The 13278-nt window shown below is 43.9% G+C and overlaps 1 protein-coding gene across 6 annotated transcripts in view; it reads left to right on the top strand.

Annotated features, from left to right (window-relative positions):
• Nucleotides 1-3739: 3739 nt before the first annotated feature.
• Nucleotides 3740-13278, top strand: part of HS3ST5 (heparan sulfate-glucosamine 3-sulfotransferase 5) — a 148713-nt gene continuing 139174 nt past the window's right edge. For 2 of the 6 annotated variants that reach the window (XM_081186746.1, XM_081186744.1), the window contains exon 1: nucleotides 3740-4807. The gene's annotated coding sequence lies outside the window, so the exon portion shown is untranslated. Of the gene's footprint in view, nucleotides 4895-5010; nucleotides 5119-5365; nucleotides 5548-13278 lie in introns of those variants that run through there. The other 4 variants (XM_081186739.1, XM_081186743.1, XM_081186741.1 and 1 more) reach the window with 4 other exon arrangements.

The following is a 13278-nucleotide window of genomic DNA, read 5'->3' as shown; positions in this document are numbered from 1 at the left end:
GCCATCTGTCATGGATGATCTGGTTGACATTCCTGCATTGCAGGGGATGACCCTCAGAGTCCCTTCCATCTCTCTGATTCAAAGATCTATTATTCTATTAAATATGGCAAAACCAAATTTGACAGATTCATCTATCCCTACATCTTGGCAGGTAGAGGTAGTCCCTTTCCAAGTACCATTGCTCCCTGTCAATAAGTAAAGTAAAGTCTCATGGCAGCAGCATCCCTGAATATTGTGTAACAAATGTCAGAAAAATATTCTAGATCTTGGTGATAGATTTTCCTTTGATCGAGGCTATGTTGGGGGGGACGGGACCTACTCTTCTCTTTTCTCATTGTGAGCATAGGTCTTACAGCTTTTATTTAACAACAGCAGCCACAACTAACCTGTCAAGACCCAATGGAGAAAGTAATGGAAAACCATATTAATAAACAGAAAATTGTAAGGAAGAAACAAAGTAGAAGCCTCAAAGAAAGCAACTCCTAACATTTTTTCCTACTGTTGCTAGTGAGCGTCTCTCTCTTTCTCTCTGAGATCTCTTCTTGCTTCAGTGGATATTGCTGACAACGCCTAACACCCACGGTGACTATGACTGCTGCTATTATTACTTTAACAATTATTTGGCACCAGCAGTGTCTGTGCCAGGCATTGCACAGAATGCAAAAATGGCAGAACTTTCCAAATTCATCATCTGTGCACCTGTCCCAAATCAGAGTTGCTTATTTACTGTGGAGGATGTCATACTTCATACCCCCCACTGAATGGAAATTTGAAACCTTTATTCACGTCTTCATTTCAATTCTAGCAAAGCCTAAAGATCATGCATACCTTCCTATAATGGCATAAATGCCATGCATGCAAGCAACTAAGAAGTTCTTTATAACTGAATATTTTATTGTTGTAGCCTTTTATGTCTGGTATCCATTTCTATTGTGATGTATTACTATGGCAGATTACTTGTCAAACTGACAAGTTTACAGTTTTGTTATTTCCCAGATCAATAAAGTTTTAAAATGATTTATTAGCTTACTGCCACGCTATGGTCAAGGGGAAAGCACAGTGCTGACCTTACCCACTTTCCTTTTCTGTAACATAAAATTTTCTCTAATAAACTATGTGTTCCCAGTGACAAAGCTAATGTATTTTATTCACGATGTGACTTTATTTAATAAGGCAATGCAAATATTTACTAACAATCGCATAGCAACAATACATTAGTTAATTGTGAGAACAGATCCCATCTGACTTACAAGCCGCCCCCCACAAATAGCACATTTTTGAAGATTGTAGCTGGTATCCATAGTCTTGCTGTGCATTTTCTTATCTTCAAAATAAATACTGAAGACCAGTCTGGCATCACATTGACTGACTTCATTGGGAAGGAGAGTAGAATGAAGTCCCTTGATGGCTATGTAGCAGGAAACTCAGTAGTCATGTGCTTATTTGTTCATAGGCTCCGTTCCAGAATATATGCTGTGATGCAGTAAAAAAAAATATAGTGGTGTTGGGTGAGAAGTAAGAAGCAGGAATTGGATGATGTGCCGAGAGAGAGAGAGAGAGAGAGAGAGAGAGAGAGAGAGAGAGAGAGATCTCCATTGGCTGAGCTGTTCAGCATAGTGGGCTGAAGGTCCCAAGAAAATAAAAACAATAAGCAAGGGACCTAGGCAACCAGGAGCTAGTGGAAGTCAGGACAGGCTTAAGAAACAAAAGGTGATCTAGAGCAGGGACAGGGGATATTCTTTCAGCTTAGGGGTGTTATTTTCCCCATGGGCAAACTTCTGGCAGCCAGATTCCAGTGTGGGCAGGTTGAGAAGTAAAAAGTGCATGGAAGCAGAAACAAGTGGAGCTTACTTTTGTAAAGAGAAAGATACTAACCTTAGCATAGTAATCTCTGTTATTTGTCTGGGGGAAAACCTACTGTACTCACTCCCCACGTACATCTCTACATCCTCAATCCAGCACAGCTAGAGGCATTGTTGCAGTTCAAGGTCAGATTCCTGTCAGGAAAAAGCACTTGAGGACTAAGGCTGGTGTGGGATATAGCCTGGGGAGAGTCCCAGGGGCCAGGTATGAAGGGCCGGGGCATTGCATTCAGCCCTTCAGCTTGAAGTTCTCCTTTCCAGATTTAGAAGAGCTAGGGGAAGAGGGCAACAGGAATGAGAAAGGGCAGGGAGGATAACTGCCAGGCACTGAAAAAAATTAAGAATGACACATTGATCTGGAATAATTATCCACATTTATGTGGTTGCTGCATAAAGCATGTGTGCACTGCACACATCTGATAAGTACCTTGTCTTTTAAAAGCTTATGTTTGCCACTCTTTTCAGTCATTGCCACTCTTCATTGACATTAACTGCTTATCAGTGTCTTTTGGCATATTTGGTCTACACTAAAACTTTGGTGTAGATGTGGTGTTGCCACATTCAAAAGTATAGCTGTGTTTACACTATGCACATCTGTGGGCTGGTTTAATAATCAGATGTGTCCATGGAGAGTTGTTTGATCCACCTGGTAGATTCGTGGATTGGTTTCACATCAGATGCATATTCCAAAGCACAGCAGGCCTGTGTAATAAAATCTGCATTTGGGAGCCTTCACAATGTCAGAAGCAAATCACTGTGTGCAGCATAATTCCTTTCAAAGGATATGTATGATATTAGGAACCTATATTAAAATGATATATATTTAATTAAGTTATGGCTCTGTTGCATACAGATAGGATGGCTCAAACAGTGAAACACAAAAGCGGAGTTTGGATGGCCATTTGCCGTGGATGTTGAGATTCCTGCATTGCAGGGTCTTGGATGAAATGGCACTCAGGGTCCCTTCCAACTCTGCTATTCTATGATTCGGCGATTTGAGTAACCGTTTCCCCCATAAAAACTGTTTAAACCAAGGGTGGGAGGGCTGCACTCCCCATGCAGCCACTTGCCAGTGGTAGTTGGGGCAACAGATGTGGGGACTCTTATCTTTGTACAGGAGACGACAGTCAGGCATGATAAAGCCAGTCCCTTTCTATGCATACATCTCTCCATCCAGGCAAGCAAAAGGTGTTATTTGAATTCAAGGAGGATACATCCTAGCCAGGCAAAAGAACTGGAGAAGCGTGTGGAGTGGGGTCAGTGAGGGGAGCGACCTGGGGAGGAGGCATGGCCCAGGAGAGCACCAACAGCTGGACAGAGATGTCTAGAGAGCCATGTTTGCTACCCCTGGGCTTTGAGGTTCCCCACCTATGATGTAAACCAATGCAAGTCTTGCCACAGAGGAATGTGAAACAATTCTTTCTGAAGTCAGGTTAGCTCTCTCTCTCTCCCTCTCTCCCTGTGAGTCTCATAGTGGGTGTCTTCCAACCAAAGGCTCTGTGTGCATGTTTCTTTTTTCCTGGTGCCACTTGAACGGACTGGTCCTTTTGCCATGTGAACTGCTAACAACCCCAGTCACTATCCGGCGTGCAAGCCTGATGGAATGGATTGTGCTGAGTCAGGATAGCCTAGCCTCGCACAACTCTTCATTGCTATGGGGGGGGGCTCCAAAGCACAACTGGCTCCGCTATCCAATCTGTGGGAGGCTTGGCATCTGCTCTAATTCGCTTCCCTCTTCCCCTCGCCCAGCTAACAGCCTGAGGTAGCAAAAACTGACAGCGAAGCCGACGAAATCCTCGTCTGCGCGCTTCGACGCTGCGAGTTTTCGGCGGCGCCCGGCTACCCATTCTGGCCGGGACGAAGGCCGGGAGGGGAGCCAGGCGGCAGCGCGGCGGCCCCGAAGGGAAGCCGCGCTTCTCCCGGCGGGCCCTCTCCGAAAGCCGCGCGTCTGCTGGCGGGCCGTCCTCTGGCAGCACCTGCGCCGCTCCCGGCGGGCGGCTGGCAGCCCCGCGGGAGTGGGCGGAGGGCAGCCTCGCTCGCTTGGCGGGAACAGGGAGGACGAGGCTGCCTGCTGCCGGCTCCCTCCGAGACCGGAGAAGGGGAAGAGGCGGAGAAGAAGCTGTGGCGGCGGCGGCAGCTGCTGCCGTGACTCGACCCCAGGCAGCGGGGAGCCGAGAGAGGAGCTGCTGCGTGCAAACATCGCCACAGGGACAGCAGAGGAGGTGGCTCCGGTTTATGTGAGGACTGAGGAACAACACACACACACACACAGCCGTAAGGCAACGGGCGATGTTGGCGGCTGCTTCCCAAAGGCGAAGGGAGGGCCAATTTGCCGCCAGGAATTCGAGAGAGTTTGTACGCCGCCTCGGGAAGTGAGGGCAAGAATGTGCTTCAGCCCCACCTTCGCCGCCGCCGCCGCCGCCACCTCGCGCTCTGCCCGCCGCTTGCCCTCCTCACAAGCGAAGCTGACTGGAAGTGAAGGGACGCGGGTTGCTGCTGCTGGTGGTGGTCGCGCTGTGCTTGCGCCGCGGGAGCGAGCTCTGCCGCTGCTGCTGCTGCTGCTCCGGCTGCCGCACCTGGCCTGGGCCGCTGGGGGATGTGCAGCAAACGCCGCCTCCTGAACTCCACTACTTCTCCCGCGCGCTCTACGGCTCCGGCTGCTGCCCGCGGTCTCTCTCTCTCTCTCTCTGCCTCCGTCGCCCAGGCGCTGCCCGGTTTGGCGGGGAAGACGCCAAGGAGACTTCTTGCTGGCGAAGGATAAGCGCCAAGCGGTGCCATAGCCGGAGCTAGGAAGGAGGAGAAGCGAATCCCGAAGAGGAGGCGGGGGAGCGGGCAGGCGGAGCGGGCATCTCCCTCCCTCTCTCCCTCCCTCCCCGCCCTCCGTCAGCAGGACTTTGGGCTGCTGGGCTGGAGCTGCCTTGCCATCGCGGAGGAGAGCCCTGCGCGTGAGTATGGAGCTCAGCGAAGGGGCTTGGGGACTGTGCCGCCTTCTGGCGCGGCTCGGGCACTTTGGGGTTCTCCTCGGCTCGAAGGTTAGGGACACACTTTGGGGTGGGCGGGTGCATGCATGTGTATGTATACGTGGGCACGCGCGCGCGCGTGTTTGGCTTGCAAAGGGGCGCCTCTCTGCTTCTCTTCCTGGTGCAGTTTTGCGAAGGCACACGCGCGCACACACTCCTTCTCCCTCTCTCTCTGCAGTGCATTGTTCGGGAGGCTGCTGGAGGCTGCCATCCTGCGTGTGCGCACTTACCTGGGAGTAAGTCCCATTGTGTTCCAATGTGGGGATGCCTCCGCGCTCTGGCTCCGCCGGGCAGCTCTGGGGGTTGCTGAGGGCGCTGTGGAAGGGGCGGGCGGGCTCTGTGCATTGTTGGGGTGAGGATCTGTGGCAGAGATCGGTGGGAAAGGGGCTTGGCAACCACTTCGGAGGGTAGGGCTTGGTGTGCGCCCTGCCCCGGAGACTTGGCTCTGACGGAGAAGCAGAGATGCCATTGCCAGGCTGGGCTATGGCAGCGAGAGAGTCACCTGGGGAAGGTGAGGTTTGTCCAAGTACAAGCTATTAAGCTCCCACATTGGGAAAGGCAGTGCCACCTCCTGCCATCCGGGTGCATTCCTCCTCGGATCTCCTCCTGTTCCCAGTTCTCGCTCTCCTGTGGGCATTTCTGCACTTGGACCAAGGAAGCATCGGGTATGAAAACTCATCAACTCCTTCCCTCCCCCTCTTCCTCCCATCCCATCTCTTTTCATCGCGTGCTTTAATAGCTGGCCGTAATTGTGAAATATGGATCCCTTAAGGGAAGCCTTAATATTTGCAAAATGTTTTATATCAAATTAGTGTCTGGCTTCATTTAACCAGGGATATGTTTTGGATTTTTTTGTTCTTTTGCATTGTAACTTCTTCAAGATTTATGATAGTTCTGGCTTGACAAATGTCAAGAGGCATTTGGCTAGATGGGGGAAGCACTGGGGAGCGTCCCCCCACCCCAATTTCTTTTACACTGCTTGGCATGATTTGTGTGAAACATATAAAGCCGGTAATTGCTGGAGACTTTTTAATGGATTTTGCTAAGCGATTTCAATATTTCTCTTTAATTTTAGTGGCAAGTGCTTTGACAATAATGTCCTTTTGAGTTTCACTTGAAAAGCTTATTCTTTCTGTTGTGGAATTGAGCAGTGTAAAGCATATGGATTTCATTGGGTAAAAGCACTGGGGCCATGTTAAATGCTTTCTAAGGAGAAAAGACAAGGATGGGCTGGAAAGTAGTCTGATACAAGGTATCAGTGCAAGTTTCAAAATCAGGGTAAATGTAGGAAGATTAAAGCACTTTGAGTTGTCGTGGCCACAATATAGAAACAACTTTCCTAAAGGCAAGCTAAGGGATACTACTCTGGACTAAGCAGTTAATGGATTGGAGGCAATGCACCTTGTATTTATCCTGCAAATTTCTTTTATTTGTCAAATATGGGGAAAGTGAAATGATTTTCATTGTACACTCTTTGTTGTGTCTGCATAGGCAACTTCAGAGATCAGATTCCCAGGACAGCCTTTGGATATATAAAATTGTTCCTAACTGGAGGCCTTACCCACTGTTCCTAGTCTGCCCAGAATAGTTTGGGGCAGGGGGGGCAACATGGAACTATTGATCACTTAAATCAGCTTGTCAGCCGTTAACACTTCTGCTTCAGATAAGGCAGGATGTCACCTGTACTTCATGATATGTTTTCCCAATTTAACTTCATTGCAAGGTATTAATAAACGCTTGATGATTTTGTAGACAACTGTGAGAAACATTTTAGTAATGCAAGACACTAGACTGCAAAAAAGAGACTATTCTTATAGAGACTATTCTTCTGTTTTATTTTCTCATGGTCTTCCTTGATTATAAGCCAAGTGAGATAGCATTCTCTGTGTGTAAAGCTTCAAAGTACTCAGTGCAGCAGTCTTGAAGAGTTGACATCTAGTTGCTTGGAACAACATATCATATATGTGTGCATCGGAATTTTCAGTTTATAACTGTTGTTTTACTGAAAAAGAAATAAAATATGGAAGTGGATGACTGCAGCAAACTTTAACTGTATAAGAAGGAAAATAATTTCCCCAATGCCATACTGAAATATCTTATAGCTAAGAATTTTTCTTTGGGCTATCAGCCTAAAGCTGCTTCTTTCCGTAAGATGAGTATGTGGTACCAGTTTATAAATGCACCACAGTAAAGGATTCAAATAGCACTTGGCCAACAGAGTGACCAATGACTTGAAATATATCTTTCTTGAGAGAATTTTTCAAAAAGCGTTTGAAAGGCTAGATGGTGCGTGAAAATATTTGAACATTCTTATGATGTCATTCTAAGCATTCTAAGCAAGCTAATACATTATAAGACTACTTTTGTATGGGCATACTATAGTGATATGTCTTGGTACAGTCCATCGTTTAAGGATCTGAGTGTTAAATGCTTTGGCTTGGATACACAAGGGTTACTGTGAGGCAAGCTCAACAAATGCAGTAGGACTTCTGAGAAACCTACATTTGAGCATCACCTCTTTTTGCAAAAACCACTTTCAAAACTCAGGAACACAAGAACAACTGCATTTGAAGAGAAAACAGGGAAACACCAATGCACATAGAAGTGCACAATGTCCTCTTGGGATATTAATTGGATGCTGGAATCATTGTAAGTCTTGCTGTCAGGGCAAAACCACTGCATAGACCATGACATTTTATGAATTGAATATGGCATTCAAAAGAATGGTTACAATATTATTTGAAGAGTAGAATAATATCTAAACACGTTTGAATATGTTGGGGGGGGGGTAGAAGAAGGAAATAGCATAAAAGCATGGACTTCCAAAACATTATTCAGCAGAATACTGCTTTGGTAGGGTGTGTGTTTGTGTAGGCACATACATGTGTGTGTATGCACAGTATTGCATCTTTGATTGCTATGCCATATCACATAGTGTTTTGAACACAAGAAATGTTTAATAGTGCACCATTTGTTTATTTATTTTCTTACATTTGTATCTTGCCTTTCTTCCACAATAGAACCCCAAGTGGTATGCACGTGTTTCTGGTATCTGAAAAAGTGTGCATGCACACAGAAGCTCATACCAATAACAAACTTAGTTGGTATCTAAGGTGCTATTGGAAGGAATTTTTTTATTTTGTTTCTGAAGTGATCACCTTTCAGGCACTGACTACACTCAGATCTGCTTAGTTTCAGCAAGGTGATGGCCTCACGTGCCTTCAGAACATAATAATGTTGTGTCTTAGAGAAAAGTTTCAGGCTTTTGAGATTTTTTAAAAATATGCACCAGAAAATCTGGATATATCTGTGAACAAGGATTGGAATTCACTATGCATACAGAAGGCTCCCCAGGAAACTTAACTAAAGAGGACCATGGGTTACCATTTCTTTTCTTTTTTTCATTTGCTACTTGGAGAACATACCAGAATAGAAAACCCATGTGAGCAGGGTTTCTGCGTTAGTGTCTAACACAAGGGCCTTTTCAGCAAAATCCATGTGGAGTTTCCATTCTTACGTAACAATTGCCATATGTCTTCCTTCGTGACAATAATTTCAAATTAATCCTGAAGAGATAAAATTGTTGTGGGAAAGACACCTGCCAGTGAAATTGTTTATACAATGTTCTCAAAGCCTTTGGATCCTCAGGAAAATTCTCAAGTACAAACCGGTACCAGTGTAGCATGGTGTAAACTTTAACGGACCAAATACGTAAAGTACAGGGTGGTGTTCTTGATTTATAAAAGTAGGTTAATTGAAGGAAGAAAAGGTTGACACAACCAAGCTGTTTGACCCAGGAGGCATATCAGATATTTGAGTTTGTATTACTTGGGTAAATACATTAAACTGTAAATAAAGAAACAAATCCTTTAATTTCTGTAGTAGACATTGTTCTTTGACATTGTCACTGTTTCTGTGGGTTGTATGTGCAGTAGGCTGTTTTGCTAGTGGGAAATGATCTAGGTTTTTATTTTTTGGGAATTAGATTAAGTATTTTCTCCGTTATTGTTTGAAAACAGAGGTGATCAATCCATATTTTTCCTGGTAAAGAAGAAATATATCCATTCAAATTGCAGCAATAAAGCCTCGCAACTTAATGGCTGGAATAATCTTGAATAATTGTGTGCATTTGTTGTAGTCTCAAAGGACAGTCATAAATATAGTGGTTATACAGCATTTTAGTAGAGACTTTGGCAAGACATATAGCTGGGAATTACAATTTATCAAATCTGTGAAGGATCTGTATATACAATGAAGTTTTTGGTACAAACCAAGGCCTTTAAGTGTTAGTTGCTATGTAAAATAAAGATGCTATGTGCGCTTTTGCTTCTGAAAGAAATGCAGCAGTGATTAATAGTTGTAAGCTGTGCAGATACAGGCAACGATGGCAAGAATACATTGCTACCCAGGGTAGGTTTTGCTATATATTCAGTGTGAGCAAATGTTGTTTGTGACTCCACATAGGATAGCCGTACACTGCAAATTGTCTCTGTACTGCCTAATATTTTAAAGGAGCATTTATTGGGGAGTGTACTGAGTATCACATAAGACTATACAAATAATATTGTTAATGCATGCCCAGATGGTAACTTCCCATGCTTGTGGGTGTTTTATGCTTCTGCCCCAAACCAGAAATGTTATAAGTGAATGAAGCAGGTTACTGTGTTCAAAATACAGTCTATTGTGGTCACCCAGTGCCCCCTTCTGTAGTGGGGAGTCCATGTGGAACCAGTGCGGGATGAAGTTGCAGAAGTATAAGTAAAGTTGTGATGGGGCATTCTATGAACTCACTCTTAGAATGGATGGTGAGGTTGCTTTTATTTTACTTTCTCTTTCATGTTTGCCACAAATTTGATTTTTTATTATTTGGGTTTGCGCTAGGAACACTTTGAGGTCTGGAACTTGACTGTAACAATTATTTTTGAATTGCACTTATGAAACAAAGAATTAGTCAAAGTAAAAGGAAACAAATTGAATGTTCCCACCCCCTAAAAATACCTTTCTATTTAAGATAACTCCATTTGAATTAGCTTGTTTATTGGTACAATTAACACAAGAAGAATTAGCTCTTAAGGCATGCTTTCTAATTACAGTTTATACTTGTACCTACATTTTCATTAGAACTAGGATGGACTGAAATGTGGAAGACTGAAATCAGACAGCTGTTAGGCAACACTTTATTTTCACAGAGAGATAAATTGCATTGTCATGCAGATGTATTCCAAGACCTCAGCAGGCCTAATTCTATGCACAAATGTAGCACATATAATTACATTTTCTGAATGGAGTAAAGTTCCTATTATAAAGGAACTTAACTCCACAAGAAGGTTCATATTGTTAAGTTCATATTAAGTATAATTTGTATAGAAGTTTCAACTTTTTTAAGTGTCAGAGACAGGCACAATAAATGCAACTAGTCTCCATACAGATCACAGAAGGTACTGTGCAGCAGCAGCATGCTGAAAAGCTCCCTGCCCCACACTATATCATAGATAATGTAAGAATTATCCCTCTTTGTACCTGTATTGACTGGATGAAATTATTGGGTTGTACCCAATGCTCCACATGCATGGTATCACTGGCACAGCAGGACTTCCTTGAGGGAGCAGAGGGGCTAGAAGTATCAGGAAAGGAAGAGGACAGGGAAGTTGGTTTTGCCACCAGTGGAGCCACAGCATTGGATACGGCCCATTGAGTGTGAGCTATATTCAGATCTCACAGCTTTCTGGAGTATAGTCAAAGAATTCTGCGTTAACTATAAGACAACTCTGGGGTCGCTGCTTATTGGGGTTCCTACTTGGTGCCATCATGTGGTGAAAGGGAAAGGAGTGGGTTGTATTCTATTGTCCACAGCCTGTGACTTTCTGGTCGAGTTTACTGCTGCAATCCAGACCTTGCCTTGGATGTCAATTTGGTGTGACAGGTGGTTGCTAGGATGCAGGTCTTCAGGACACACCTGAGGGAGAACCTTCCACATCTGGTCTATACTAGGACAGTAATAGGAGACCACCCCTCCCCATTACTGTGGGTCTGAGATTCTGGCAACTCACATCAACTTCTGACATTCAGGTTGTGGCGGTAGTATCAGCCAGGAATCAGGCAGCTTGTTGACTGGATCCCTGCCCTCTATCACACCTAACACTGTGAGCTGCAAGAAATTTAGTTGGGGCCATTTGGAATCTACTTCAACCTATGTGTAGTCATCTGCTTCTGCACCCAACTCCACACTGCTGGAACGCTAAAAGCAGTTGTCCACATGAGACTGAAAAGGGGTTCAGTCACTTTTTTTTTGGTAACTTAGAGATTGAGATGGCATGCTTTATTAGGTTTATTGAAGAGAAGCGCAAGCACTGATCTATTTGTGAAGGTAGTTGAATACTGAAACAACAAATGCAGTTGATGGGACTTGAATGGTACGTCATTTTAATTAGCACACTCAGCTGTAACAAAAGGGCAAGACAGATAATTTTGAAGTGGAATATTGTTATGCAAGATCATTGGGCTATATCATTATCACTGTTACCTCCTCAGATCTATAGTTGTAATCCTACCTCTGGTTATGCAGAATAGGCTACATACTCTTTCCATGGGTTGCATAAAGCAGAGAAACTATTGTTTGGAAATGAAAGTCTTTTGGTGACATGTCCAGTGACAGCACAGCCTTATACTGTACTTTAGTGATTCCATGTACATCCTTACTGAGAAGTCCCTTTTCTTCAGTAGCTGGAAACAATCAGATTGGGCCTACAGTTGTATCTTTCCTTACTAATTCTTTAAACAGGAGTGCTGGAGCCCTCAACGATAATGCTAATGGAGCATAATTTAGGGGTGTTTTTTTGAATATATACATTGTGCAGTGTGGAAGTTGAATGATATATGAAGGATTATGTTACTGTGACTCAGCTGTATAGAATGTGCCATCTCTTGGCAGTCCACTGAAGGTAGAACAGTCAAATTCCTGCCCCTTCCCCGGCCTGGTGCAAAAAGGATTTGGATTGCAAGTGAAAGTAGACATTTTACCAGAACAGCATCGACTGATGAAAGAAAATAAAGTTTCTGAGTATTGAATCCGTTCATTTAAAACATTAAGTGCTCAGCTAAACAAAAGCATTTTAGCAGCATGCCTGCAGGCAAAACTTTCAGATCTGACAAAACTCAGATTATAACAGAGGAGGGGTCATAAATGAAAATGCTCTATTAGCTCCTGCAGACCTTTACACTTCTGCTATGGATGGCACGTACAACAGAGACTTCATCAGCAACCATTTGAGGTGTATCATTGTTATTTCCAAAGTAAAAATGGGAGATTTGGCTATTCAGTGAGTCTGTGGCCAAGACAGAATTTGACATTTTCAGCTCAGTGTTTTTGTTTGTTTGTCTGTATCCCCCGCGACACACTGGCTTTCATGGGAGAATGCTCACTGCTAATTAACACATATGAATCGATTTCATGTTCATACTGTTTACAAAGTAGATCTCTCTTACACTTTCTTGCAGTGGACATTTGTATTACTTAAGAGAAATACTAAGAAGGACTGAGTTGTTGTTGTTTTTGCTGTTCCTTCTACAGCAAAAAAGTTGCAAACCTAAAAACAGTGGGAGTTTGCTTCTGGTGTCATTCTTCCCAAAAATTCTGCTTTCCCCCACTTATTGAGTGACTTACAGCTGAAAGTGCTCCCACATTAGCTGAGAGAACACCAGGTGCAGGTCTGCAAGACTGGTCAAGAGTTGTAAAGGGACAAGACTGAGCACAGTCACAACACCTTATCTGTGCATCTGTTTCTGATGGTTACAGGTACAGATGCAAGTTGGCAAAAAAAATTGAAACAAATTTTGCTTTATTCTTGGCAAATATAGCAACTGCATATTCATATACTATTAGTGAATTCCTAATTTGCAGTTTTTGACTGTAAAAGTGGTGTGAATTAAGCAGTAGTCTCTGAACTTCAACAAGAGTAACCACCTTAGAGTACAACCAAACAGCTTTAATACTGGTAATTATGGGCAACCTTAGCAAAGTTTATAAAACTAGATGATAACATTTGGTTTAGTGGTGAGACAACTACAGACATTCTTGGAAGACACAGATTATTTAGACCTGTTCTAACCTGAGGTCAGGCCTGGTTTCAGTGAAACTCAAGCCTTGTAGCTTTCAGTGCAACTCAGTCATGATGTCAAACTTGCAAAGTACCCAGATTATTAGAAAAGTTTGAGGGTGAGATCCAGTGTTAGCAGAGGCGCCAGCTTCTCAAGATGATTGAGGGGGCCTGATGTGACATCCTGATGTCATATGCACAATATTATGAGTAGCCAGGGGGCAGAACCAAATGCCCTCTGAACATTGTGGGGGACTGGCTTACTAAAACAAAACAACAAAACAAAACACACCAAAAAAA

This window comes from Podarcis bocagei (genome assembly GCF_964188305.1).
Source record: "Podarcis bocagei genome assembly, chromosome: 3".
Classification (NCBI taxonomy): Eukaryota; Metazoa; Chordata; class Lepidosauria; order Squamata; family Lacertidae; genus Podarcis; species Podarcis bocagei.
Note: the sequence above shows the minus strand (reverse complement) of the source record. Positions and strands in the feature narration are given on the sequence as shown.